Genomic DNA, 26,791 nt, shown 5'->3' with positions numbered 1-26,791 from the left:
ACACCTGTAATTCCAGCACTTTGGGAGGCTGTGGTGGGCAGATCACGAGGTCAGGAGTTCGAGATCAGCCTGGCCAACATAGTGAAATCCCGTCTCTATTAAAAATACAAAAATTAGCTGGGCATGGTGGTGCAGGCCTGTAGTCCCAGCTACTCGGGAGGCTGAGGCAGGAGAACTGCTTGAACCCAGGAGGCAGAGGTTGCAATGGGCCGAGACTGCACCACTGCACTCCAGCTTAGGCAACAGAGTGAGACTTCATCTCAAAAAAGAAAAAAAAAGTACAAAAATTAGCTGGGTGTGGTGGTGCGCACCTGTAACATGAGCTACTCGGGAGGCCAAGGCAGGAGAATCGCTTGAACCTGGGAGGTGGATGTTGCAGTGAGCCAAGATCGCACCACTGCACTCCCGCCTGGACGACAGAGCAAGGCTCTATCTCGAAAACAGAAAGAAACTGAGTTAAATAAGTCTCTCAATTCAGGCCGGCGCAGTGGCTCATGCCTGTAATTCCAGCACTTTGGGAGGTGGACGCCAGTGATCACCTGAGGTCAGGAGTTCAAGATCAGCCTGACATGGTGAAACCCCATCTCTACTAAAAATACAAAAATTAGCCGGGTGTGGTGGCATGTGCCTGTAATCCCGGCTACTCAGGAGGCTGAGGCAGGAGAATTGCTTGAACCCGGGAGATGGAGGTTGCAGTGAGCCGAGATAGCGCCATTGCACTCCAGCCTGGGCAACAAGAGCAAAATTCCATCTCAAATTTAAAAAAAAAAAAAAAAAAAAAAAGGCTAAAAAATTTTAAATACAAAAGCAGGACCATGGAAGGGGACATGCTTGAGAAGGTACAAAGCACTGGGCAGATATCAGGGGATTTTGTTCCTTTGGCTAAACAGACAGAAATTTGACAGAAAAAGGCAACCCTGGCCGGGCGCGGTGGCTCAAGCCTGTAATCCCAGCACTTTGGGAAGCCGAGACGGGCAGATCACGAGGTCAGGAGATCGAGACCATCCTGGCGAACACGGTGAAACCCCGTCTCTACTAAAAAATACATAAAACTAGCCGGGCGAGGTGGCGGGCGCCTGTAGTCTCAGCTACTCGGGAGGCTGAGGCAGGAGAATGGCGTAAACCCGGGAGGCGGAGCTTGCACTGAGCTGAGATCCGGCCACTGCACTCCAGCCCGGGCGACAGAGCAAGACTTCGTCTCAAAAAAAAAAAAAAGAAGGCCGGGCGCGGTGGCTCACGCCTGTAATCCCAGCACTTTGGGAGGCCGAGGCGGGCGGATCACAAGGTCAGGAGATCGAGACCATGGTGAAACCCCGTCTCTACTAAAAATACAAAAAATGAGCCGGGCGCGGTGGCGGGCGCCTGTAGTTCCAGCTACTCGGAAGGCTGAGGCAGGAGAATGGCGTGAACCCAGGAGGCAGAGCTTGCAGTGAGCCAGGATCGCGCCACTGCACTCCAGCTTGGGCGACAGAGCGAGACTCCGTCTCAAAAAAAAAAAAAAAAGACTTGCTCTGTCAAGAAAAAAAAAAAAGAAAAAGGCAACCCTGCACAAAACAGCCTTGAGACAGCAGGCAAACTGCAGGGTGGGAGAGGACTCTTCCTGAGTTTTATCAACTCCAAGATGCGCATTTTTCACACTTTTGTCTCTGAAAAGGAAGACGCCTCTTACAACTGATGGCTGCTTAGCCAAGGAAATACCTTATGTCTGGCTTCCACTTCCAGGTGAACTGCAGGAAAAACACCTGAACTCATGGAGCCTCAGTTTCCCCGCTGAGCAGTGGGGAGGTCGACAATCCTGACCTGCCTCCCAGGTTCCCATTCATTCCCTCTTTGAACAGCACTTACGGAGTGAGGAGAGGACTCCAGGCTCACCTGGAGGCAATGGGGAGGCAGCCGGGGTCAGGACAAGCAAGGACCGTAGACAGAGGTCCAGTGGGGCTCCAAGACCCATGGCCGCCTTGACAGGGTGACCGGCCTGCTGGGGAGCTTTGCTACTGCCGGAAGAGACCTAGGACTTAGGGCTGGACTACCTGTGCAAAAGAACTGCTCAGAGATGGGGCTTGATAAAAATGCTGTTTCCTGGACTCCACCCATCGGGATTCCCAGGAGTTTGGTCTGTGTGAGGCCCAGCGATGGTCATTTTTCACAAGCATCTCTGGTCATTTGGAAGCAGGTAGGGTTTTTTTTTCTTTTTCTTTTTCTTTTTTTTTTCGAGACAGAGTCTTGCTCTGTCGCCCAGGCTGGAGTGCAGTGGTGCAATCTCGGGTCACTGCAAGCTCTGCCTCCCGGGTTCACGCCATTCTCCTGCCTCAGCCTCCAGAGTAGCTGGGACTACAGGCATCTGCCACCTCGCCGGCTAATTTTCTTATTTTTATTAGAGATGGGGTTTTGCCTTGTTAGCCAGGATGGTCTCGATCTGCTGACCTCGTGATCTGCCCGCCTCAGCCTCCCAAAGTGCTGGGATTACAGGCTTCAGCCACCGCACCCGGCCCTTTTTTTTTTTTGAGACAGAGTCTTGTTCTGTTGGCCTAGCTAAAGTGCAGTGGTACGATCACAGCTAACTGGAGCCTCGACATTCTGGGCTCAAGTGATCCTCCTACCTCTCAGCCACCTGAGTAGCTGGGACTGAGGCGTGTACTGCCATGCTCAGCAACTTTTTGTATTTTTTTGTAGAGATGACGTTTCATCATGTTGCCCAAGCAGGTCACAAACTCCTGACCTCAGGTGATCCACACACCCTGACCCCCCAAAGTGCTGGGATTAGAGGTGTGAGTCACTGCGCCCTAGCCAGTGGGACACTTTTTGAGAAACATCCAGGAACTCCAAAGACAGGGTCTCTGCTCCCCTTATTCCATCCCTGGGACATGCCTGTCATCCACCCATCCATTCATTCAACAAGCGTCTACAGAGCACCTACTGCATACCAGGAGCTGAGAACACAGGAAACACAGCCCTCTCTTCTCATCTTCTGCAGTTTGGAGCCTCGTGAGAAAGCCAGGCTTGAAGAAATACTCACAGGAAAGAATCTCTTAAAGGAAGCTCCTCCCGATACACACACCAACATGCCTGCCTGTATCTCAAAAGGATGATGCTGAGCCGAAAATGCTCAACCCAAACGACTCCACAGGGCAGGTCTCCACCTCTGTGAAATTCTAGAGGAGGCAAGTCTGACCCACAATGGCAAGGCAAGTCAGTGACTGCTTCTGGGAGCAGGTACTAACAAGGAAGGAGCACAGGGCAACTCTCTGGCATTGCCGAGAATGTGCTGTATCTTGATAGGGGTTAGGACTCACGGACAGGCATGCTTAAGCTACGTGCATTTTAATGAAGGGCTCTCCGCAGCCTCAGCCTCCTGGGCTCAAGCAATTCTCCCACCTTAGCCTCCAGATTAGCTCCAGGCAGGGGCCACCACAACTGGCTAAGGTTTTTATTTGTTTTTTTGGAAAGATAGGGCCTTATTGTGTTACCCAGGCTGATCTCGGACTCCTGGCCTCAAGTGATCCTCCCACCTCGCCCTCCCCAAAAGTGCTGGGATTACAGGTGTGAGCCACCGTGCCTGGCCCCTCTGCGGATTTTACTGTATACGAATTACACTTCAATGAAAAAGGACTGGGAGAGGCCAGGAGCAGGGGCTCATACCTGTAATCCCAGCACTTTGGGAGGCCAAGGCAGGCAGATCACCTGAAGTCAGGAGTTCGAGATCAGCCTGGCCAACATGGCGAAACCTCGTCTCTACTAAAAATACAAAAATTAACCGGGCGTGGTGGCGGGCACCTATAATCCCAGCTACTTGGAAGGCTGAGGCAGGGAGAATATCTTGAACCCAGGAGGCGGAGGTTGCAATGAGCTGAGATAGCGCCACTGCACTCCAGCCTGGGCGACAGAGCGAGACAGTGAGACTCCGTCTCAAAAAAAGAAAAAAAAAAAAGGATTGGGAGGGCAAAAAAATATATATATATACACACACACACACATATACACACACACACATATATATCTATACACACTGTCCATAAAAGCGTAAGTATACGCATAAAAGTAGGAGGTTGGCCGGGCGTAGTGGCTCACGCCTGTAATCCCAGCACTTTGGGAGGCCAAGGCGGGCGGATCACGAGGTCAGGAGATCGAGACCATCCTGGCTAACACAATGTAACCCCGTCTCTACTGAAAATACAAAAAAAATTAGCCAGGCATGGTGGCGGGCACCTGTAGTCCCAGCTACTCGGGAGGTTGAGGCAGGAGAAAGGCGTGAACCCGGGAGGCAGAGCTTGCAGTGAGCTGAGAAGCGCCACTGCACTCCAGCCTGGGCAACAGAGCGAGACTCCATCTCAAAAAAAAAAAAAGTAGGAGGTCACCACGCACATTCTAGGCAGAGAAATTCCAGCAGTATAGCAAGGGCTTGCTAAGCTGTGAGCTAAGACCTCTCCCAGGGAGACCTCCCTCACCCAGGCTGGGTGTCAAGTGTCGGAGGTCAACGAAATGCTATGCATGCCAGGTGATAGAGGTTACAGTCCGGCGAACTGTCACAGCCACCCTGTGAGGCAGGGGCTGTGGACATCTGCCCGCCCAGCCTCACACAGTGGACAAGAGTTGGCATCCAGCCTCTGGAAAGGTGGCTCCGGGGAGCTTCACCTGCAGGCGTCCCTGGACACTGAGCCATCCACTGCCTCCAAGCAGCAGAGGCCACCAGGCGCTCCCTCAAGGACCCCAAGGGTCATTAGCAAAGGTCTCACAGCCTCAGACAGATATTCCCGCTCACTCCGTTCCCTAGGTTACCAGGCTGGGACACAGGGGACATAAGAGGCTGACAGGGGCCACACAGAAGTTGGCAGCCCCCTAAACAGGCAAGCACTTCAAAGGGAGAGTGTAGAGGGACAGGGTGGGCATAGCGAGGGAATGAAGGCAGCAGGGCTGGGCTGGGGGGTCCAGAGGCATCAACCCTTCCTCTGCAATCCTAGAAAGGGCATTTTTGTCCCCAACCTCAAGAGTATACACAGAAGCAATAACTAACAGCACTAACAACCGTGACCGTTTACTCTGAACCAGGCACTTGCAAAACATCTTTTCCACGCTAGACCTTATTTAACAATAAGGTCATCCTAAGAAGTATTTATTATTTCTCCTGTACTTCCGGTTCTCTAACCTGGCCTAAAGGAGGGAAATAGCTTGCCACCAAGTCACAGGGTTAGAAGGAGCAGAAACAGGACTTTTACCCACACAGCTGACCCAGTTGCCCGTCACCTCCAGGGTCATCCTAGGGGTCCACCCCCCGCTGCCAGCCCCACTCCAACTCTTCCTTTTTGAGGACGATTTCTGCACAGAGTAACAGAACCTGTACCCCACACTGCATGCACCCAGGTGTGACCCCCAAACCTGTGTAATCAGAAACAGCCCACAGGGTTTGAGGCTTGGTGTGGCCAAGACAGGGAATTCACCACAGTCCCAAAGAGGGGATCACAGAAAAAGGATAACCTGATCAAAGCCCTGCTGCCTCAGTTTCCCAACCTATGAAATGGTCCTAATGCCACTTTCTTCACAGAACAGGACAGACTCCGGATGTGCTGAAACAAATTCTGGATCCCAGAAATAACAACACCGTAAATAACAATAATAATATAATGGAAATGATATGATATCTGGAATTTGCTTTAAAATACCTTGGCAAGAAAGAAAAAAATGTATGTTCACGGTAGGAAAGGGGGTAATGGTCAAAAAAAGATCAGATCAGCAGAAAATTCTTGCAGAAGCTGGTGATGGTTACACAGGGGGTGGTTGTGGTATTCTCTCAACTCTCAGTGAGAGTTTTAAAATTTCCTTAACAAAAAGTTAAAAAGGCTGGGTACATGGCTCATGCTTGCAATCCCAGCACTCTGGGGGGCCTGGCGGGCAGATCACCTTAGTTCAGGAGTTCGAGACCAGCCTGGCCAACATGGTGAAACCCCTTCTCGACTAAAAACACAACAAGAAGCCGTGTATGGTGGCATGTGCCTGTAATTCCAGCTACTCAGGAGACTGAGGCACGAGAATTGCTGGAGTCTGGGAGACAGAGGTTGCAGTGAGACGATATGGCACCACTACACTCCAGTCTGGGGTGACAGAGTGAGAGCCTGCCTCAAAAAATAAAAAATGTTAAAATAACAATAAATAAATCTGCCAAGCCGAGTCTAGATGGCAAAAATAATAATAATAATAATAATAATAATAATAATAATAAGCAAAGACGGCCAGGTGCAGTTGCTCATGCCTACAATTCCAGGACTTTGGGAGGCCAAAGTGGGAGGACTGTTGAGCCCAGAAGTTGGAGACCAGCCTGGACAATATAGCAAGATCTTATCTCTATAAAATAAATAAAATATTTAAAAATAATAGGCCGGGTATGGTGGCTCACGTTTGTAATCCCAGCACTTTGGGAAGCTGAGGCGGGTGGATTGCTTGAGTCCAGGAGTTCAAGACTAGCCTGGCCAACATGGCCAAACACCATCTCTACAAAAAAAAACAAAATTAGCTGGGTGTTGTGGCCACATCTGTAGTTGTAGCTATTTGGGAGGCTGAGACATAAGAATCACTTGAACCCGGGAGGCGGAGGTTGCAGTGAGCCGAGATCACGCCACTGCACTCCAGCCTGGGCACAGAGAGACTCTTGTCTCAAAAAAAAAAAAAATTAAATTAAAAAAAATTAAATAAATAAAAAATAAGAAGAATCGAAGTGAAGCTTCACTGAACATTCCCGAGAGCCAGGTCCTATTCTAAAAAGCTTCCCAAGTCTTCACTCATTGAAGCTTCACAACACCCAAAGCAGGGGAAGCTCTGTTACAGAAGAGGAAATTGTGGCCCAATGGGTATTTGGGCAATGTCTTCCTTTTTTTTTTTTTTTTGAGATGGAGTCTTGCTCTGTCGCCCTGGCTGGAGTGCAATGGTGCGATCTCAGCTCACCACAACCTCTGCCTCCCAGTTTCAAGCGATTCTCATGCCTCAGCCTCCTGAGTAGCTAGGGTAACAATCGTGTGCCACCATGTCTGGCTAATTTTTGTATTTTTAGTAGAGACAGCGCTTCACCATGTTGGCCAGGCTGGTCTCGAACTCCTGACCTCAGGTGATCCGCCGGCTGGCCTCCCAAAGAGCTAGGATTACAGGCATGAGCCACCAATGCTGGCCCTGTGCCTTCCATTTAAAATGCCAACACTGATTGCCTAGAGTTTGAGGGAAAGGCCACAGCGACTTGGGTATCTAATCCTATGGGAGACTCTGCTACTTAATAATAATTATTCCAATCACAGTCACTCACATTTGGGGCACTTGCTATATACCCCAGGCACTGTGCTGAACACTAAGCGTGCCTGAGGTGGGTGGTGGGTTTCCTCTCATGCCCACTCTTCCAGTTGGGGAAACTGAGGCACGGTACAGGGAAGCCCTGTGTGCCTCATGCCGGAGCAGCCTGCTGCATGCCCTCTGCTGCCATGCAGTTTAGAATGCCAACATTGTTCCTCGTGTGCCTTTCAGGAAGACAATGGGGACCTTTCAGAGCGGAGGAGTCAGTCTGAGTCCCGTGGGAGAACAGTAATCATAGTGAAAACAACAACAGCATCATTTGCTAGTTCCTGAAAGCAACTGCCTGCCCAGCTTGGCAGAACATTGCTTCATTCAGCCTCACAGCAGACCCTACGAGGGAGGCATCATGGGCCCATTTTATAGACAAGGAAACCGAGGCCTTGCAAAGAAATCGCTTGCCCAGGGTCACACTGCAATTAAGCAGAGAAGTCAGCATTCCATCCGACGCCTGCCAATTAAGCGGGCCACAGTCCCCAGGAGAAATAAACTGCCTAAGAATGACAGGTGACACCGACACTGACGGACAAGGCTACCTTGGCACTTCATGGGTGTTTGGGGACCCTCACAAGAGCTTTACCAAGTAGGTACTGAGATGAACCCACTTAATAGAGGGGAAAACCAAGGCCCCAAGCAAGCCCCCTGTCCACAGCCATTCAGCCAGCAAGCAGCAGAACTGGGATTATAACCAACAGGCAGGGCCCAGAGCCCACGCTCCTGACCTCCACACCAGGTGGCAAGCACGTGACACAGGGGACCATAAGCAGGAGGAAGAGGTAAGGAGGTCATCAGACACAAGGAGGTCACCCAAAGCAAAGACACGTGCAGCCTGGAGACGCTGCCTGGGCGACAGGTGGGATCACATTGAACAGGAGAGAAAGAGAACAACTTTCTTCAAGGTGCAGCATGAGGGACCGGGCACGGTGGCTCACACCTGTAATCCCAGCACTTTGGGAGGCCAAGGCGGGAGGAGTGCTTGAGCAGGAGTTCGAGACTAGCCTGGGCAACACAGTGAGACCTCGTCTTCACAAAAAATACTAAAACTCCCTGGGTGTGGTGGCATGCACCTGTAGTCCCAGCTACTGGGGAGGCTGAGATGCGAGGTTCACTGGAGCCCAGGAAGGATAATGCTGCAGTGAAAAGTGATGGCGTCACTGCACACCAGCCTGGGTGACACAGCAAGATTCTGTCTCAAAAAAATTAAAAAGATGCAACATCAAAGGTGCTCCCTAAGAGCTACCAAAAGGCAAATCACTGGCCCTTGATCTAGCAATCCCACTTCCAGCAGTCCATCCCACAGGCATACTTATTTCCCTTTAATATGTGTGGACATGTGCCTTCCCACGCTTCACACAGAAATGTTTGGAAACACCTCCACGTCCATTACAGTAAACCAGGATTCGCCCACAGAGGAATACCATGTAGCCAAGAAAAAGATGGAGAAGACTTACATGGTAGGGTCTCCCAGGGAGATGAAGTGGGAAAAAAAGCAATGGAAAGATCAGACTACCATCTGTGTAAGATGAACAGTTTTTTGTTTGTTTGTTTGTTTGTTTGTTTTAGACAGAGTCTCGCTGTGTTGCCCAGGCTAGAGTGGAGTGCAGTGCTGCAACCTCGCCTCCTGCGTTCAAGCAATTCCCCTGCCTCAGGTTCCTGAGTAGCTGGGATTACAGCCACATACCACACCATGCCCAGCAAATTTTTATATTTTTAGTAGAGACGGGGTTTCACCATGTTGGCCAGGCTGGTCTCGAACTCCTGACCTCAGGTGATTTGCCCACTTCAGCCTCCCAAAGTGCTGGGATTACAGGCGTGAGCCACCGTGCCCAGCCTGAATAGTTTTAAAGACATACATCCATATATAAAAGTACATGCACAGAACATCAGAATGGAGGTGCTATCTGCAGGGAAGAGAGCTAGGGGACCAGGGATTCTGGGGAGGTTAGAGGGAGAGACACCATCTTCAGTGTTCTGAATTTGCCCCATATGCATGTATCACTTAGAAAAAAAAAAAAAGAAAAAAAAGAACGAAAGGCAGAGGGAGAGAAAGATGATGTCTCAGACCACCCAGACAGAATAAATGAAACCCCACGGCGGCTAATCCAACCTTTCTCTCTCCTCCTCCTGGACTGTGTCCCAATGTCTTAACGGATCCCCAGGGCCCTGCCACACAGTAGGCCCTCAGGAAGTTTAATGGGGAACAATTAAAGAAACAAAGGCCCTCTCTGCTTTTGCCAACACTCCCCCCACCCCCAATGAATACATACACTCTTACACAAAACTAATTGTCGCCAAACTAGAAATGCCTTAGAAAACTCTCCCTCTCCACTGGGGAAACTTGCATGTCACTGAGACACAAAAGCTTCAGTCAACTGGGACAAAACTCTAATGGTGGTACTCCAGGAGGAGGAGAGCGCGAGGGACGGAACCAGGAGACACTCCCTGGGGACCCCTCAACCAAACGCTCCCCATGCGTCTCTGGTGTGGCATAAGGTGCATCCTACCAGGGAGCTAGCTCAGGCAAGACAGGGGACAAAAAACCAGAGGGATATGAAGGGGTGAGTAAGGAGGGGGCAATTCATTCTGCTGGCGAAGCGGGCAGCAGTTGTTATCGTGGACATGGCGCGGGTGATTGCTCTTGTTCCTACTAAGTGAGGGTGCCTGGTGGGGGAAGAAAGCTCAAATATGACCAGGGCAAGATAACCATACTCCCCACCCCTCTCCCCTGCAGGGCGGGAGAGGGGAAATGGCAGCCCCTCTGCCTTCCAAGCCCAGGCGGCCTGGAAAGGAATGCCATGTTTTCCTGTTTCCAATTAACTTCCCCTACCAGCAGCCTTCTGCATTCTTGAGACCTGGAGTCAAGGCAGCCTGGCGGGTGGGGGTTGAGAGCTGGCGGGGAAACTGGGCTGCTGGCTAGACCTGGGCTCCAAGGTGGCCCACGGGAATCAGGGGAGTCCTACACACCCCTGGGAACCCCCTTTCATAGGTGCTCTGGGTGCTGATCCCTTGGCCCTTCCACAGCCTGGGGCACACCCCACCTCCTGAAGGAAGGTTAGGGAAGGGCCGAGGACCTCTGGGAAGGAAGTCAGCAGGGAGACCCTCTTGGGCTCTCACCACCCCGCAAAAAGATCAGCTCCTACATTCAGCCAGCACTCAATCTTGAGAGATCTGGGTGTTCTCCACAGCCTCTCTCCTCCTGCCCACCTCCCCCGTCATCTCACCAAGGGAAATACCTGCACTTAAAGGAGGGGACAGTGGCTGTGGGGATCAGGGGTCCCTTAAAGCTCCTGGGATCCAGACCCCATGAAACACCATCTCCCCAGTTCTGTTGACAAATATGAAGTCCCCACCACTAGTCTCTGCCGTCTGGTTTGGAGGCCCAGCTCGGCCGTGGAACATGCTTCCCCTGGCCTCAGTTTCCCCATCTGTAAAATGGCAAGATCACCTGTATTACCTCCTACACCGGGTGAATTGGGCCCAGTCCCTCTCCCTCAGCCTCCAGCCCCTCTCCCTCAGCCCCCTGGCCCCTACAGCTAAACATGTATTCCGCACGGGTAAAGTGCTGAAGGGGTACGGGCCTAGTCCCCAAAGCGCTCAGAGGGTGGGTGTCACTGAAGGGGAATTGTTTGTTTGCAGTTGGCTTTCCCCAACCACAGGGAATTCTTCTGGGGCAAAGGTCTTCTGCTACCCACCTTTAAATTTTTTATTTTATTTATTATTATTTTTGAGACAGGGTCTCACTCTGTTGCCCAGGCTTGAGAGCAGTGGCACAATCATGGCTCACCCCAGCTTCAAACTCCTAGGCTCAATCAATCCTCCCACCTCAGCACCCCTAAGTAGCTAGGACCACAGGTGAGTGCCACCGTGCCCAACTAATTTTTTCATTTTTTGTAGACACAGGGTCTCACCGTGTTGTCTAGGCTGGTCTTGAAATCCTGGGCTCAAGCAATCCTCCAGCCTTGGTCTCCCCAAGTGCCGGGGTTACAGGCGTGAGCCATGGCACCCGGCCTTAAATTTAAATGCCAGTTAGATCACCTGAGATTAGGACCTCAAGACCAGCCTGGCCAACATGGTGAAATCCCGTCTTTACTAAATATACAAAATTTAGCTGGGTTGTGGTGGTGGGTGCCTGTAATCCCAGCTACTCAGGATGCTGAGGCAGGAGAATCACTTGAACCTGAGAGGCAGAGGTTGCAGTGAACCGAGATCACGCCATTGCACTCCAGCCTGGGCAACAGAGCAAGACTCTGTCTCAAAAAAAAAAAAAAAAAAAATTAAATGCCAGCAGCTGACATTCCTCCCCTTTGCCCACACTGCGTACTCTGCCTGCTGAATGATAAATATAAATGACACGTTTGGATAATACTTTTACCCACCTCCAGGTCACTTAAAGGAACTATAATTACCCCCACTTGCAGAAGAGAAAACAGGACCAGTAGTTAAGTGACCTGCCTAAGCTTACAGAGCGGATCAGGCCAAGGGGAGAAAAGGCAAGAGTGTTCTCTGTTAGCTGCATCAAAGGGCCGTGGTGTGGCAAAGCGACAGCGGGTCACAGGGCATAGGAACAACCAGACATCAACAGTCCCAAACAGTTCAGCTCCTCTCGAGGCAGCGCTGAGTAGCAGCAAATGGGGCCAAGTCCCCTGCTCAGATAGAGAAGGGAGAGGATGACAGTGGGGCCAGCTTCCAGGTACCCCGAGCCCATCACTGGCCAGGCCTGGGGCTCCCCTTCCCTGACTCCTTACACACCTCCAATTCTCAGTTCCTGCAGGCAATTACCCACTCCAGCCACAAGTGAAATGATCCTGCCCTCAGCCCAACTTCGAAGTGCATCGTACCCCTTCCCAAAACCAGCTCCCAGGGAAAAAAAATCTGGCCGCTTCTTCTGGGTATTATCTACACTTCCGAACCAGGTCCACTGAAGTCAGAGGGACAAAGTGCCAAAGGGTGGGACAGAAGAAGAGCTTAACAGTTTTGAGCTAAGCTGGAAAAACTCCAGGAGGTTACAAATTGGGGCTCTGTGTGACCCAGGGCTGTGTGACCCTGGGCAAGCTTCTCAACCTCTCTGAGCACTCCATGAACCTGTCTGGAAAATGGGAATAATGTCTGTCCCTTCTCTATTTCCTCCTTGGACTGTGGCCAGTGTGTAATGTACTTAGCAGCAGCGGAATAAGGCTCCCTGGTTAGAGAAATACTGTTACTAATATTTCCATCTTGAGGGGGGAGCCATGGGAGAAGGCAAGGGAGGTCAACATGCCCCAAGAGTCCTACCAGTGCATGGGCAGGGGGTGCTTCCTGAGTGGTCCTCCCCTGTTTTCTCATGACCCAGGGCAGGGCAGAGTTGACAGAGCCCCCCACACCCACCCCAGGTGCTGGGAGAGGTTAAAAGCACAGAGAGCTTATCATAAATCTCAGGCCTTGATGCCTTGGATGTTTCTAGTTTCCCTTTCAAGTGTCCTGTGTAAAGAGGTGTAAGAGAAAGGCACCCCTAGATCTGTATTATACTGTGGGTGGGTGGGTAGGTGGGTGGGGGGGACAAAAGGGGACGATGGTCAGGACATGGGCCTGGGCACAGACTGCAGCCCGCAAGGCTAGGGACACCAGAGAGCTAGGACCTGTCACCTGGGCCTCCCCGGGAGAGCTGACACGGCGGCCTCTGACCCCACCTCCCGGGAAGTTCAGCTGCTCAGAACCACAAAGCAAAACAAAGGGGCGCGGAGAGGAAGGAGCCGCAGTGCCTTCCAATCACCGCCGGCGCCCGAGCCCGAGCCGAGCCCTCCCGCGGCTCCTTGCCTGGTCCTCCCGGCTGGCCGCGCACCAAGGCCCAAGCAGCCCCTGGTCCCTCGTCTCCCCGCGGCCGCCCGTGACAGGAGTCGGGGAAACAGCCGAGGGGCAGCCGGGGATGGGAAAACCAGATGGCTCCATCCCTCCTCCCTCCTCCTCCATCCCTCCCTCCGGGTGCCCGCGGCCTGGCTGCCCTCCGCAGGGGCCCGAGGAGGCCGCGGGCCCAGCTCGTCCGGGCTCACCCCGGGGAAAGGGCTGCCTTTGTCTAAAGGTCACCACCCGAGCGCGGTGCCCCGGCCGGGCCTGGTGCCTCCAGTTCCCAGGCCGAGGGGGAGGAGATGAGGGGCCGCCCCGAACCTCGGGAAGTGACAGGAGGCGCTCACCCCCCCCACCCCCGTAACGGCCCCCTCCGGGATGAGCCTCAGCTGGGGGTGGGGGAGGGGGTCACCTCCCTCCACTGCCGGGGGCTGGGGGTCAAGTCAACTCCTTTCATTGTTTAGGGGCAGTGCGGAGGGGGAGCCCCAGTGGCCTCCTTCCCCATCCATCCCTCCCCAGCTTTCCAGGGGCCCCCCGTGTCCGCGACACCCACGGGAGGGATTTGGGGAGGGGGCGCAGGGGCCGAGCGAGGCGGGGAGATGCAGGCTCTCCGCCTCCGGCCAGGAGATCACCGACCGCTGCCCAGCCCGGTGGCCCTCGCCTTCCCCGAAAGGCGGGGAGCGGGGCGAGGGGAGGGGGCCGGGCCGGGGAGGGGGTCTCCGCGCCCCTCCCCCCGTGGAACGTTAGGTCTCCTCTCTCCGCCGCTCCATTGTATCCCCGGCAGCCGGCGGGAGGGCCGGGGAGGCACCGGGCGCCGGGTCTGGGCAGGGAAGCCGGTTGGGGGGGTCCCCGTAGGATCGGGGCGGCGGCGGTGGTGGAAGAGACGCGGGGCTGGGGGGTGCCGGTGGCGGTGGGCGCCGAGCAGAAAAAAAAAAAAAAAAAAAGGAGGCAGCGGGCGCTGCGCCCCGGCTGGGGGGCTGAGTGTGTGAGTGTCGCGGGGGTGGGTTCGGCCCCGGCTCCGGCTCCCCCCACACACACCCTCGCCGCCAACCCCCACTCCCCCCTCGCTTTTGCGCCCTGTCACAGCCCCGACTCGCAGGTAGAGAGAGTTAAGAGATTTAAAGAGAAATTGCTACATTGTGAGAAACTCACCCTGATGTTTGAGCAGCCGTCGGCGCGGGGTCTCCGAGACGGCCCCGCACGGGCTGCAAAGGGAGGACCCAGAAGGGGCCGGCCGGCCGGGCCGGTCAGCGCACTGCCTGATCGCATGGCGGCCGCTCGGCAGCAGCCGCCGGGGCCCCGCCGCCGCCCCGCGCCCAGGCCCGCGCGCCCCGGGCCCGCGCCCGTTCCGGGGAGGGCCCCTCGGGTATGCAAAAAAAAAAAAAAAATTTTTTTTAATTAAATGCAAACGGAAAAAAAAAAAACCTCGCAGGTTTTTGTGTTCCGCCCCCCCTCCTCTTCCTCCTCCTCCTCCTCCTCCTCTTCCCTCCGCCCTCGCCGGAGGAGGGGCTTCAGGAATCCCCGCCCCGCGCCCGGGCGGACCAGCCCCGGCCCCGCCAGGCCGAGCGGCGGGTCCCGGAGCCAATGGGAGGCTGCGGACGTCCGGGGACGGGGCCCTCCGCGCTGGCGCCGCCCCCGCCCCCAGCCCCAGTCCCGGGGGTTCGGGGCGCGCCTGCTCGGGCCACGGTGTAGTTTGTCTACTGCCTCGAGCCGCGATCCGGGTGCTAGGGCGCGGGGTAGCTGAAGGGATCCGCGCTCCCAGACCCCCGGTCCGGCTGGGGAGGGGGCGCCGTGCGTCCTGGGCGCGTCCCCCGAGGCGGAGGACGGTCGTCCGGCGGGAGGACGCGTACAGGTGGAGCGCCGCAGGTTCGAAAAGATAGCGGGAGTCGAGGATGAAGGAGATGGAGGGGATGGAGGGGAGTCCCTCCAGAGGTGGGACCGCGCCGGAGCCCGGAGACGGAGCCTGGCAGGGTGGAAGGCGGCGGGGACTTCGGGGTGACAGGCCGGGACCCCGGGCGTGGCTTGATCACTCACCCTAGTCGGTCTCGGCCGAGCCACGGCGGCGCCGGGGAGGCGGGTCGGGCCTGCCTCGGAGCCTGTCCCCGGCCCCTGTGGCCGCGCTGATGGGATTCCCAGAAGCCCCAGGACGCCGCCGTGGTGTCGGGTCCGTTTCCGCCCCACCGGGCCGTAAACGCCCTGCTGGCGGGACACGGATTCACGCGTTCCCTTAGCGAGGGCTTGGTGAGCGCCCACTGTGTGCGCTGCTCAGTGCTGGGGGCCCAGCGGGGACACAGAACCCCCGGACCTGCCCTCCCGAGGCTTGCAGCCCCAGGAGACTTATATTTTGTTATCTTAGTCCCTTCTGCCTCCCCAGTGCCCTAGAAAAGCTCGTGCACACAGTAGGTGCCCAGTGAGTGCGTGTTGAATAAATGAGTAATTGAGACAGATGCTGATTTTGTTGTTGTTGTTGCGTGATATTTTGTTTTGTTTTGAGACAGAGTTTCGCTCTTTCGCCCAGGCTGGAGTGCAGTGGCACGATCTAGGCTCACTGCAACCTCCGTCCCCCGGGTTCAGGCTATTCTCTTGCCTCAGCCTCCCGAGTAGCTGGGACTATAGGCGCGCGCCACCACGCCCAGCTAATGTTTGTATTTTTAGTAGAGATGGAGTTTAGCCATGTGGGCCAGGCTGGTCTGGAACTCCCGACCTCAGGTGATCCACCTGCCTCGGCCTCCCCAAGTGCTAGGATTACAGGCGTGAGCCACCGCACCCGGCCTCTGTTTTTTTAAATCTTGACATGTGTTCTAGTATCTTGGCGGTACTACCCATAATATTTACTCCAACGTATTTTTTTTTTTTTAAGAATTTATCGGCCAGGCGCGGTGGCTCACACCTGTAATCCCACTACTTTGGGAGGCCGAGGCAGATGGATCACTTGAGGTCAGAGTTCGAGACCAGCCTGGCCAACAAAGGGAAACCCCATCTCTACTGAAAATACAAAAATTAACTGGGTGTGGTGGTGGGCACCTGTAGTCCCAGCTGCTCAGGAGGCTGAGGCAGGAGAATTACTTTAGGCTGGGAGGCAGAGGTTGCAGTGAGCTGAGATAGTGCCATTGCACTCCAGGCTTTGCAACAGAGCAAGACTCTCAAAAATAAATAAATACATAGAATAAATAAATAATGAAATAATGTCCTTCGCAGCAACACAGATGCAGCTGGAGGTCATTATCCTAAGCGAATTAACACAGGAATAGATAACCAAATACCTCATCTTCCATTTATAAGTGGGAGCTAAAAATTGGGTATGCATTGACATGAAGATGAGATGGATAAACACTAGGGACTACCAGAGCGGGGAGGTAGGGATAGGAGACAACAGTTGAAAAATTAACTTTCGGGGGCAGGCATGGTGGCTCATGCCTGTAATCCCAGCCCTTTGGTAGGCTGAGGCAGGCGGATCACAAGATCAGGAGTTCAAGACCAGCCTGGCCAATATAGTGAAATCCTGCCTCTACTAAACATACAAAATTTGGCCAGACATGGTGGCATGCGCCTGTAGTCCCAGCTACTCGGAAGGCTGAAGTGGGAGAATCGCTTGAACCCAGGACACAGAGGTTGCAGTGAGCCGAGACTGCGCCATTGCACTCCAACCTGGGCGACAGAGTAAGACTCCGTTTAAAAAAAAAAAAAAAAAATTAACTTTCAGGTACTATGCTCAGTACCTGGGTGACAGGCTCATTCATACCCCAAACCTAGACATTATGCAATGAAAGAAAAAAAAAAAAGCCACCATGGCCCGGGTGTCGGGGCTTATGCCCATAATCCCAGAGCTTTGGGAGGCCAAGGCAGGTGGATCACTTCACGGGAGGGGTTCCAGAGCAGCTTGTTCAATGTGGTGAAAATACAACAATTACAAAATCTAATGTATTAAAAATACAAAAATTAGCTCGGCATAGTGGCGTATGCTGAGGCACGAGAATTGCTTGAACACCAGAGGTCGAGGCTGCAGTGAGCCAAGATTGCGCCACTGCACTCCAGCCTGGGCGACAGAACAAGAGTCTGTCTGAAAATAAAAACAAACAGGCCAGGCACGGTGGCTCACGCCTGTAATCCCAGCATTTTGGGAGGCTGAGGCGGCTGGATCACCTGAGGTCAGGAGTTCGAGATCAGCCTGGCCAACGTGGTGAAACCCCATCTCTACTAAAAATACAAAAATTAGCCGGGCGTGGCAGCACATGCCTGTAGTCCCAGCTACTTGGGAGGCTGAGGCAGAAGAATCACTTGAACCCGGGAGGCGGTGGTTGCAGCGAGCTCAGATTGCGCCACTGCACTCCAGCTTGGTGACAGCACGAGACTCCATCTCAAAAATAATAATAATAATACTACAAAAGAAATTAGCCAGACATGGTGGCTCACACCTGTAATCCCAGCTTCTCTGGAGGCTAAGGCAGGAGAATCGCTTGAACTCCGGAAGCAGAGGTGGCAGTGAGCCGAGATCACATCATTGCACTCCAGTCTGGGTGACAGAGTGAGACTCCGTCTCAAACAAAAACAAAAACAAACAGTGATCATCCACCACTCACTGGAGGTGTGTGGACCCTCCAAGAAGCAGCAGTATACACGTTTTTTACTTTATGTTTGTATAGTCTGCGTCTTCCTAACTCTGCACTTCCACAGCCACTGATGGAGCTACACTTTTAAAGTGTTAACTGGGTGGTGAGCACAGTTTCTGATGAGAACCGCCCACAGGGGAGAGACCTTTAGTCACCCCCATCCTACAGTGTAGAAAACTCAATTGGCTCTGAGAAGGGAAGTGTTTTGCCCAGTCACGCACCCAGGAAGTGAGACACAGCCCTCATCTGAAGGCTTCACTGTACAATGGGACCTGATGTGTAGCACTTGCTACACATCTGTCATAGCTGCCAGCCCTGGGGGACTCGGAACTAGGGGACTCACTAGAGACTTCGTCAGAGTGTAGTCATTCATATATTTTTAGTATCTAGTGTGTCAAGGATTCTGTGATGACCCACACCACCCTGGTTCCTGCCTCCCACATCTATTAGGCAACACAGCCAACAAGCAAGTAAGCAAATAAGTCACTTAGCCTTGGTTTGCAGGCCTCAGTTTACCTCCCTTGGTCATGCCCTTTGTGGCAGTTCCCAGGTTCCTTTGGTACATTGTAGAATATCCACTGCCCTTAAAACAGTGCTTGGCACTTAGTAAATGCTCAATAAAAGTTTGCTGAATACATATAACAACATCCACCCACCTCATACGCACACCTGACCTCTTAGGGAGACGGTCTTGGGGCCATGCCATTTGGAATGGCTTTGGCAGGGTGCAGAGGACACCAACAAGAAACCAGCCCTGGCCCCGTGCAGTGGCTCATGCCTGTAACCCTGGCACTTCGGGAGGCTGAGGCAGGCGGATTGCCAGGGCTCAGGAGTTCGAGACCAGCCTGGACAACATGTTGAAACCCCATCTCTACCAAAATAGAGAAAATTAGCTGGGCATGGTGGTGCGCATCTGTAGTCTTAGCTACTTGGAAGGCTGAGGCAGGAGAATCGCTTGAACCTGGAAGAAGGAGGTTGCAGTGAGCTGAGATCGCACCACTGCACTCCAGTCTGGGTGACAGAGGGAGACTCCGTCTCAAAACAAAACAAACAAACAAAAAAAAACCCAGGCTGGGCACGGTGGCTCATGCCTATAATCTCAACACTTTGCGACGCTGAGGCAGGCGGACCACCTGAGCTCGGGAGTTTGAGACCAGCCTGACCAACATGGATTAACTCCGTCTCTACCAAAAATACAAAATTAGCTGGGCATTGTGGCACATGCCTATAATCCCAGCTACTCAGGAGGCTGAGGCTGGAGAATTGTTTGAATCTGGGAGCCGGAGGTTGCAGTGAGCCGAGATCGCGCCATTGCACTCCAGCCTGGGCAACAAGAATGAAACTCCGTCTCAAAAAAAAGATAAAAAGAAGTCAGTCCCATGTCTAGCCATGGCTGATAGCTATTAGTCCCTGCCCTGCCTGGGTGGCCCTGGGACAAGTCGCTGAACCTGTCTGGGTCTGACTGCTCAGCTCAGTTACTTCTTTCTTTCTCTTTTTTTCTTTTCTTTTTCCTTCCTTCCTTCCTTCCTTCCTTCCTTCCTTCCTTCCCTCTTTCCTCCTTCCTTCCTTCCCTTCTTTCTCTCTCTCCTCTCTTCTTTTTTTTTTTGAGATGGAGTTTCGCTTTTGTTGCCCAGGCTGGAGTGCAATGGCGCGATCTTGGCTCACTGCAACCTCTGCCTCCCGGGTTCAAGCAATTCTCCTGTCTCAGCCTCCCAAGTAGCTGGAATTACAGTGTGCACTGCCATGCCCAGCAATTTTTTTTTTTTTCCAGTAGAGACAGGGTTTTACCATGTTGGTCAGGCTGGTTTTGAACTCCTGACCTCAAGTAATCCACCTGCCTTCGGCCTCCCAAAGTCCTGGGATTACAAGCGTGAGCCACCGTGCCCGGCCCTTTCTCTCTCTCTCTTGTTCTTTCTTTTTCTTAGATGGAGTCTCGCTCTGTTGCCCAGAATGGAGTACAATGGCTCAATCTTGACTCACTGCAACCTCCATCTACCCAGGTTCAAGCAATTCTCGTGCCTCAGCCTGCCAAGTAGCTGGGACTACAGACACGCGCGCACCACCATGCCCAGCTAATTTTTTGTATTTTTAGTAGAGATGGGTTTTCACCATATTGGTCAGGCTGGTCTTGAACTCCTGACCTTGTGATCTGCCCACCTGGGCCTCCCAAAATTCTGGGATTATAGGCATGAGCCACCGCGCCCCTCCTTCCTTCCTTCCTTTCTTCCTTTCTTTTTCTTTCTCTTTCTTTCTTTCCTTCCTTCCTTCTCTTTCTTTCTTATCTCTTTCTTTCTCTTTTTCTTTCCTTTTTTTTTTCTCTCTCTCTCCCCTTCCCTCCCTCCCAGCGCCGCCCGCCCCCCGCCTTCTTTATTTCTTGACAGTCACACAAGTTGGAGTGCAGTGGCGCAATCTCAGCTCACTGCAACAGCGCGCCTCCAGAGCTGAAGTGATTCCAAGTAGCTGGGATTACAGGCACCCACCACCATGCCCAGCTAGTTTTTGTATTTTTAGTAGAGACAGGGTTTCATCATATTGGCCAGGCTGGTCTCGGACTCTTGGCCTCAAGTGATCCCCCCATCTTGGCCTCCCAAAGTGGTGGGATTACAGGCACCAACTCAGTTTTTTTTTTTTTTTTTTTTTTTTTTTTGAGACGGAGTCTCGCTCTGTGGCGCAGGCTGGAGTGCAGTGGCCGGATCTCAGCTCACTGCAAGCTCCGCCTTCCGGGTTTACGCCATTCTCCTGCCTCAGCCTCCCGAGTAGCTGGGACTACAGGCGCCCGCCACCTCGCCCGGCTAGTTTTTTGTACTTTTTAGTAGAGACGGGGTTTCACCGTGTTAGCCAGGATGGTCTCGATCTCCTGACCTCGTGATCCGCCCGTCTCGGCCTCCCAAAATGCTGGGATTACAGGCTTGAGCCTCCACGCCCGGCACCAACTCAGTTCTTAATGTGGGACTCATAACTTGCATATGATTCTTAAATGGAATTCTTTACACGATTCCTTGGTACATTAGCATCTGGGTTTTACCCACCAGGCAGTGGAACTAAGGGGGTGGATCAAAGGGCATTGATTCCCTGGCAATCCCTGCCCTGGGAGAGCAAATGTCTGTTTTTCCTGCTCTGCTCTATCTGTCCCCTGGCATCCTGGAAAGCCTGTCCAAGCTTCAGAGTTAATGAGTGAGTGTTGTCCACACTGTTCTAGAAGCAGTGGAGAAGGTCAGAGGAAGCCAAAGGGATGACCAAAGACTAGTGTTGGGGGTCAATGTGGGCCCAGATCGAAAGAGACCTGCTGTCCTTCAGGGGTGACACGCCCCTTCTATTTGAGGATCAGGTGCAAGTTACGAGTCCTAGGTTAAGCACTCAGTTAGGCAGTCAGACCCAGACAGGTTCAGCGACTTGTCCCAGGGCCAGCCAGGCAGGGTGGGGACTAATCAGTACACCCAGGTGTTCTGTGGCTGAGTCACCAGAAGAACCTAAGGCAAGTCACTTCTTCAGTTCCTCCATTTTCTCATCTCTCCAATGGGAATGGATTGTCAGGCACCCAAATCTGCCCCTGTCCCGAAACATTTTATTATGAAAATGTTCAGGCCAGTCACGGTAGCTCACTTCTGTAATCCTAGCACTTTGGGAGGTCAAGGCAGGCCGATCACCTGAGGTCGGGAGTTCGAGACCAGCCTGACCAATATGTTGAAACCCCATCTCTACTAGAAATACAAAAATTAGCTGGGTGTGGTGGCGCATGCCTGTAATCCCAGCTACTCGGGAGGCTGAGGCAGGAGAATCGCTTGAACCCAGGAGGCGGAGGTTGCGGGGAATCGCGCCATTGCACTCCAGCTTGGGCGACAAGAGCGAAACTACGTCTAAAAAAAAAAAAAAAAAAAAGAAAGACAAGAAAGAAAGAAAAGAAACGAAAAGAAAATTTCGCCAATCCAAGTTGTTTCTCGACCTGGGAGGCTGACTGGTGCCACATGGAATTTTAGTTTTCTGTAGAGCGGCGCACCAGATACGTGCATTTTTCCGTAAGCAGGTAACACTTTAAGAACCAGGGGAAAGAAATGAAAAGCTCTGCCCAATCCAAAAACACCCCTGCGTCCCCTCCAGGTTTCGTTAAATAGGAGCGAGGGGAGCAAGTTTCCATCGGAGACCTTTCCGGGTCCGGATTTTAGCAGCCAGTCGGTGGAAATAAGCTGGGGCATGAGAGGGCATTGACGCCGCGGCGATCTCCGCCCTCTGACCACTCCCTTCAAATGCGGCTGGGTCCGCGGAGTGCGCCGCCCCAGCTCCTGGCCCTGCCAGCCGGCCCGGAGCGCCCGGAAACCGCCCAGACCGCGATCCGCGGCGAAATCAGGCAATTGTGCGCCCAGCCCGGCCTCGGGTCCTCAGCGCGGCAAGTGCCGGGGGCGGAGCCTAGCCGCCTATTGGCCCAGGTCTGGGGGCGGAGCCACGACTCCACCACCTTCCCGACCCCAACCTCCCCATCGGGTTAAATGGGCCTCTCTCCGGTCGGCGGATTATTCGTCGGGGGGCGGGGCCTGGGTTTGTTTACACACTATCATTGGCCAGATTTGAATCGGGCCTTCTGCGGGCGGGCCACGGGGCGGAGCTACAGCGGACCTCGGCCGCCGCCTGACAGCTTCGGAGACGCCCAGCCAGCTCTGGACGCGCGGTCCCTGGAGCTGGGGTACCGTCGGCGGATGCGGGGAGTCGGACGTTGGGGGGCGCAGGTTGAGGCTTCTGTCTGTCCGTTTCTTGACAAACACTAACCAAGGCGTAATGTTGAGTAGCATTGTTTTTTGTTGTTGTTCTCGTAAAAATTTGTATAAAAAAAAAAAAAACCCAAAAGACCAGAAACAACCTAGTTGTCCATCGATGGGAGACTCGTTAGATAAGCTGTGGTGCGGCCCACAATGGGATGCGGAGTCGCCATAAAATGAGGAAGGGATACTTGAACTGACACGGTATGAGCTATGTAGCCTGACAAGGTAGGAGAGGAGAAAAAAAAAAGGTGTAAAAGGTGGAGATGAAAAAATACAAGATTTTGCTTGTTAAATACACAGAATGTCTTGAAAAGCAGAAGCAAACTGCAGCCTGACGCAGTGGCTCACGCCGGTAATCCCAGCACTTTGGGGGCCGAGGCGGGCGGATCACATGAGGTCAGGAGTTCGAGATCAGCCTGGCCAACATGGCAAAACCCTGTTTCTACTAAAAATACAAAAAATTAGCCGGGCATGGTGGTGCACGCCTGTAATACTAGCTACTGGGGAGGCTGAGCCAGGAGAATCGTTTGGTCCCAGGAGGTGGAGGTTGCGGTGAGCCGAGATCACGCCACTGCACTCCAGCCTGGGCGACAGAGCGAGACTGTCTAGGAAAAAAAAAAAAAAGCAAACTGGTCACCAGCAGTTTTCCGTGGGGAGACGGGGGTGGGTGGATGTTAGGTCTTTTTCTACCTTTGTAAAGTTTGAGGCTGGTGTCACCAATTCGAAGAAATACACACAAAATATTCAAATACATGCACACACGCAAAAATCAAATACACAAAAACATTCAAAGAAATGCACCAAAAAATGCAATAAATACACAAAAAAATTAAGTTCTGAGAATTTCCCGTTTTCATCCACGTGTCCCTTTGCTCTTGACCTTGCCCTAGGGGCTGTGGACCTTCGACCTGCAACCCCCGCAGCCCCTGCACCCCGCAGCGTTTGGGGGATAGAGAACACGCTAAGAATGTGTCTTCATTTATCGGGTATTGTTACTCATGCACCATCAGATAAAATATCCTGACTCAAGAGAGTGGCTTTATTTGTTGCTTTAAGCCTTGTAGTCATCACTGAGATATTTAACATTCCAACTATGTGGGAGGGGCCGCTTCCTTGGCGATGCTTGGGGGAGGGTGACAGGAGAAACACACCAGGCCATCTTAGGAAAGGGAAGAGAAAGTCGAAACTAGGAAAGGCCCCTTTAAGAAGGGAAGCGGCGGCCGGGCGCGGTGGCTCAAGCTTGTAATCCCAGCACTTTGGGAGGCCGAGACGGGCGGATCACGAGGTCGGGAGATCGAGACCATCCTGGCTAACACGGTGAAACCCCGTCTCTACTAAAAAATACAAAAAACTAGCCGGGCGAGGTGGCGGGCTCCTGTAGTCCCAGCTACTCCGGAGGCTGAGGCAGGAGAATGGCGTAAACCCGGGAGGCGGAGCTTGCAGTGAGCTGAGATCCGGCCACAGCACTCCAGCCTGGGCGACAGAGCCAGACTCCGTCTCAAAAAAAAAAAAAAAAAAAAAAAAAAAAAAAAAAAAAAAAAAAAGAAGGGAAGCGGCCTCTGCTGGTCAACACCACTGACAGGAAGAGTTGGCTGGGTTTTGATTTTTATTATTACTCTGTTCCCTAAGCTCTGGAGGAGAGAATGAGAAGACTGCTTGCAGCCAATGAGACTGAGTCGAGATTTGGAGTCTGTTACCAGATCTCGGCTGGGTGCGGTGGCTCACGCCTGTAATCCTAGCACTTTGGGAGGCTGAGACAGGTGGATCATCCCCTTTTGCTACAGGGTTTGTGAAACATTGTTTAGATGGCTATGAAAATCACCCACGGCTAGAGGGGGATTTACAATGTAGTTGTAAGTAATGCTTAACCAAGCTTCTTTCTGTACTTGGATGCTCTCATTGAATGACCCCAACAATCCTAGCAGGTAGGATATGTTAATATCATCTCCTGTTGATACGGAAACTGAGTCATAGAGAAGTTGCAAAATTGTCAGAGTCAGGGGGCACAGGGATTTGAACCCAGGCAGCCCTGTTCCAAAATTTATACTTTTTTTTCTGAGCCAAGGTCTCACTGACTGGATTGCAACAACGCATTCACCACTTGACTTCCTGGGTGCAAGTGATCCTCCAACCTCAGCCTCCACAGTGGCTGGGACCACAGGTACCACCACCATGCTTGGCTAATCTATTTTTATTTTTCTGTAGAGATGAGGTCTTTTCCTGTTTCCCAGGCCGGTCTCAAACACATGGGCTCAAGAGATCCTCCTGTCTTGGCCTCCCAAAGTGCTGGGATTACAGACGTGAGCCACTGCACCTGGCCCAAAATTCATACTCTTAACCACCACATTACACTGTGCCATGTAAACGTTTTCTGTCTTTAGATGTATTGTCTTAAAAGTTAAAGCTATAAGAATCTTAAGCAGATTATTATTTTTTTTTCACCATGTTGGCCAGGATGGTGTTGATTTCTTGATCTTGTGATCCACCCACCTCAGCCTCTCAAAGTGCTGGGATTACAGGTGTGAGCCACCGCGCCTGGCTTTGGCTCACAGAATCTTTTTTTTTTTTTTTTTTTTTGAGACGGATTCTCGCTCTGTCGCCCAGGCTGGAGTGCAGTAACAGGATCTTGGCTCACTGCAAGCTCCGCCTCCCAGGTTCATGCCATTCTCCTGCCTCAGCCTCCCGAGTAGCTGGGACTACAGGCGCCCACCACCACGCCTGGCTAATTTTTTGTATTTTTAGTAGAGACGGGGTTTCACCGTGTTAGCCAGGATGGTCTCAATCTCCTGACCTCATGATCCGCCCGCCTTAGCCTCCCAAAGTGCTGGGATTACAGGCGTGAGCCACCACGCCCGGCCAGCCCGAAGATTCTTTTTTTTTTTTTTTTTTTTTTTTTTTTTGGAGACGGAGTCTCGCGCTGTTGCCCGGGCTGGAGTGCAGTGGCCGGATCTCAGCTCACTGCAAGCTCCGCCTCCCGGGTTTGCGCCATTCTCCTGCCTCAGCCTCCCGAGTAGCTGGGACTACAGGTGCCCGCCACCTCGCCCGGCTAGTTTTTTTTTTTTGTATTTTTTAGTAGAGACGGGGTTTCACTGTGTTAGCCAAGATGGTCTCGATCTCCTGACCTCATGATCCGCCCGTCTCGGCCTCCCAAAGTGCTGGGATTACAGGCTTGAGCCACCGCGCCCGGCCTAGCCCGAAGATTCTTAATGAAAGTAAACAATTATCACATCGGATTTCTGCAGCGGAGTTTGTTTTTGTTTGTTTTGAATTTCTGGTGGCTTTTCCTAAAATTATATTTATTTATTTATTTTATTAATATTATTATTTTGAGACAGAGTCTTGCTGTCACCAGGCTGGAGTGCAGTGGCATGATCTCGGCTCACTGAAACCTCTGCTTCTCGGGTTCAAGCAATTCTCCTGCCTCAGCCTCTTGAGTAGCTGGGACTACAGGCGTGCGCCACCACACCCAGCTAATTTTTGTATTTTCAGTAGAGACAGGGTTTCACTGTGTTGGCCAGATGGTCTCGATCTTCTGACCTCGTGATCTCCCTGCCTTAGCCTCCCAAAGTGCTGGGATTACAGGCGTGAGGCACCACGCCCAGCCTATTTATTTATTTTTTTTGAGACAGAGTTGCCCTCTGTCACCCAGGCTGGAGTGCAGTGGCGCAATCTTGGCTCACTGCAACCTCCACCTCCCAGGTTCGATCAATTCTCCTGCCTCAGCGTCCCAAGTAGCTGGGACTGCAGACAATCATAGTTCACTGCAGTCTCAACCCCTTGGACTCAAGTAATCCTCCTACCTCAGCTTCCCGGCTAGCTGGGACACACCACCACACCTGACTAATTTTTGTATTTTTTGTAGAGACAGGGTTTCACCATGTTGCCCAGACTGGTCTCAAACTCCTGGGCTCCAACGATGCACCTGCCTGGGCCTCCCAACACTTCTAAGCCCTTTATATACATTAGCTGATGGAATCTTCACAGGCACCTTGAAGTAGGAACTGTTGTCATCTTCATGTCATTTCACAGATGAAGAACTGAGGCACAGAGAAGTTAACTAACTGGCCTAAGTTCTTACATTTCTCTCTGGAAAAGGAAGATGAAGACCAAGAATGAGTGGCAAGGGAGGAAGTGTCCAAAGTTGCTATAATCTCTGCCTCCCGGATTCAAGTGATTCTCCTGTCTCAGCCTCCCCAGTAGCTGGGATTACAGGCACCTGCCACCATACCCAGCTACTTTTTGTATTTTTAGTAGAGACGGGGTTTCACCACGTTAACCAGG

The 26,791-nt window shown here is 52.6% G+C and overlaps 1 protein-coding gene across 1 annotated transcript in view; it reads right to left on the bottom strand.

Annotated features, from left to right (window-relative positions):
* The window catches only part of BICRA (BRD4 interacting chromatin remodeling complex associated protein), a 97,559-nt gene extending 82,291 nt beyond the window's left edge, over positions 1-15,268 (bottom strand). The window contains 1 exon segment of the mRNA XM_025368029.1: positions 15,181-15,268. The gene's annotated coding sequence lies outside the window, so the exon portion shown is untranslated.
* Between the last annotated feature and the right edge of the window lie 11,523 nt (positions 15,269-26,791).

The sequence above is a fragment of the Theropithecus gelada genome, chromosome 19 (assembly GCF_003255815.1).
Source record: "Theropithecus gelada isolate Dixy chromosome 19, Tgel_1.0, whole genome shotgun sequence".
NCBI classification, from domain to species: Eukaryota; Metazoa; Chordata; class Mammalia; order Primates; family Cercopithecidae; genus Theropithecus; species Theropithecus gelada.
Note: the sequence above shows the minus strand (reverse complement) of the source record. Positions and strands in the feature narration are given on the sequence as shown.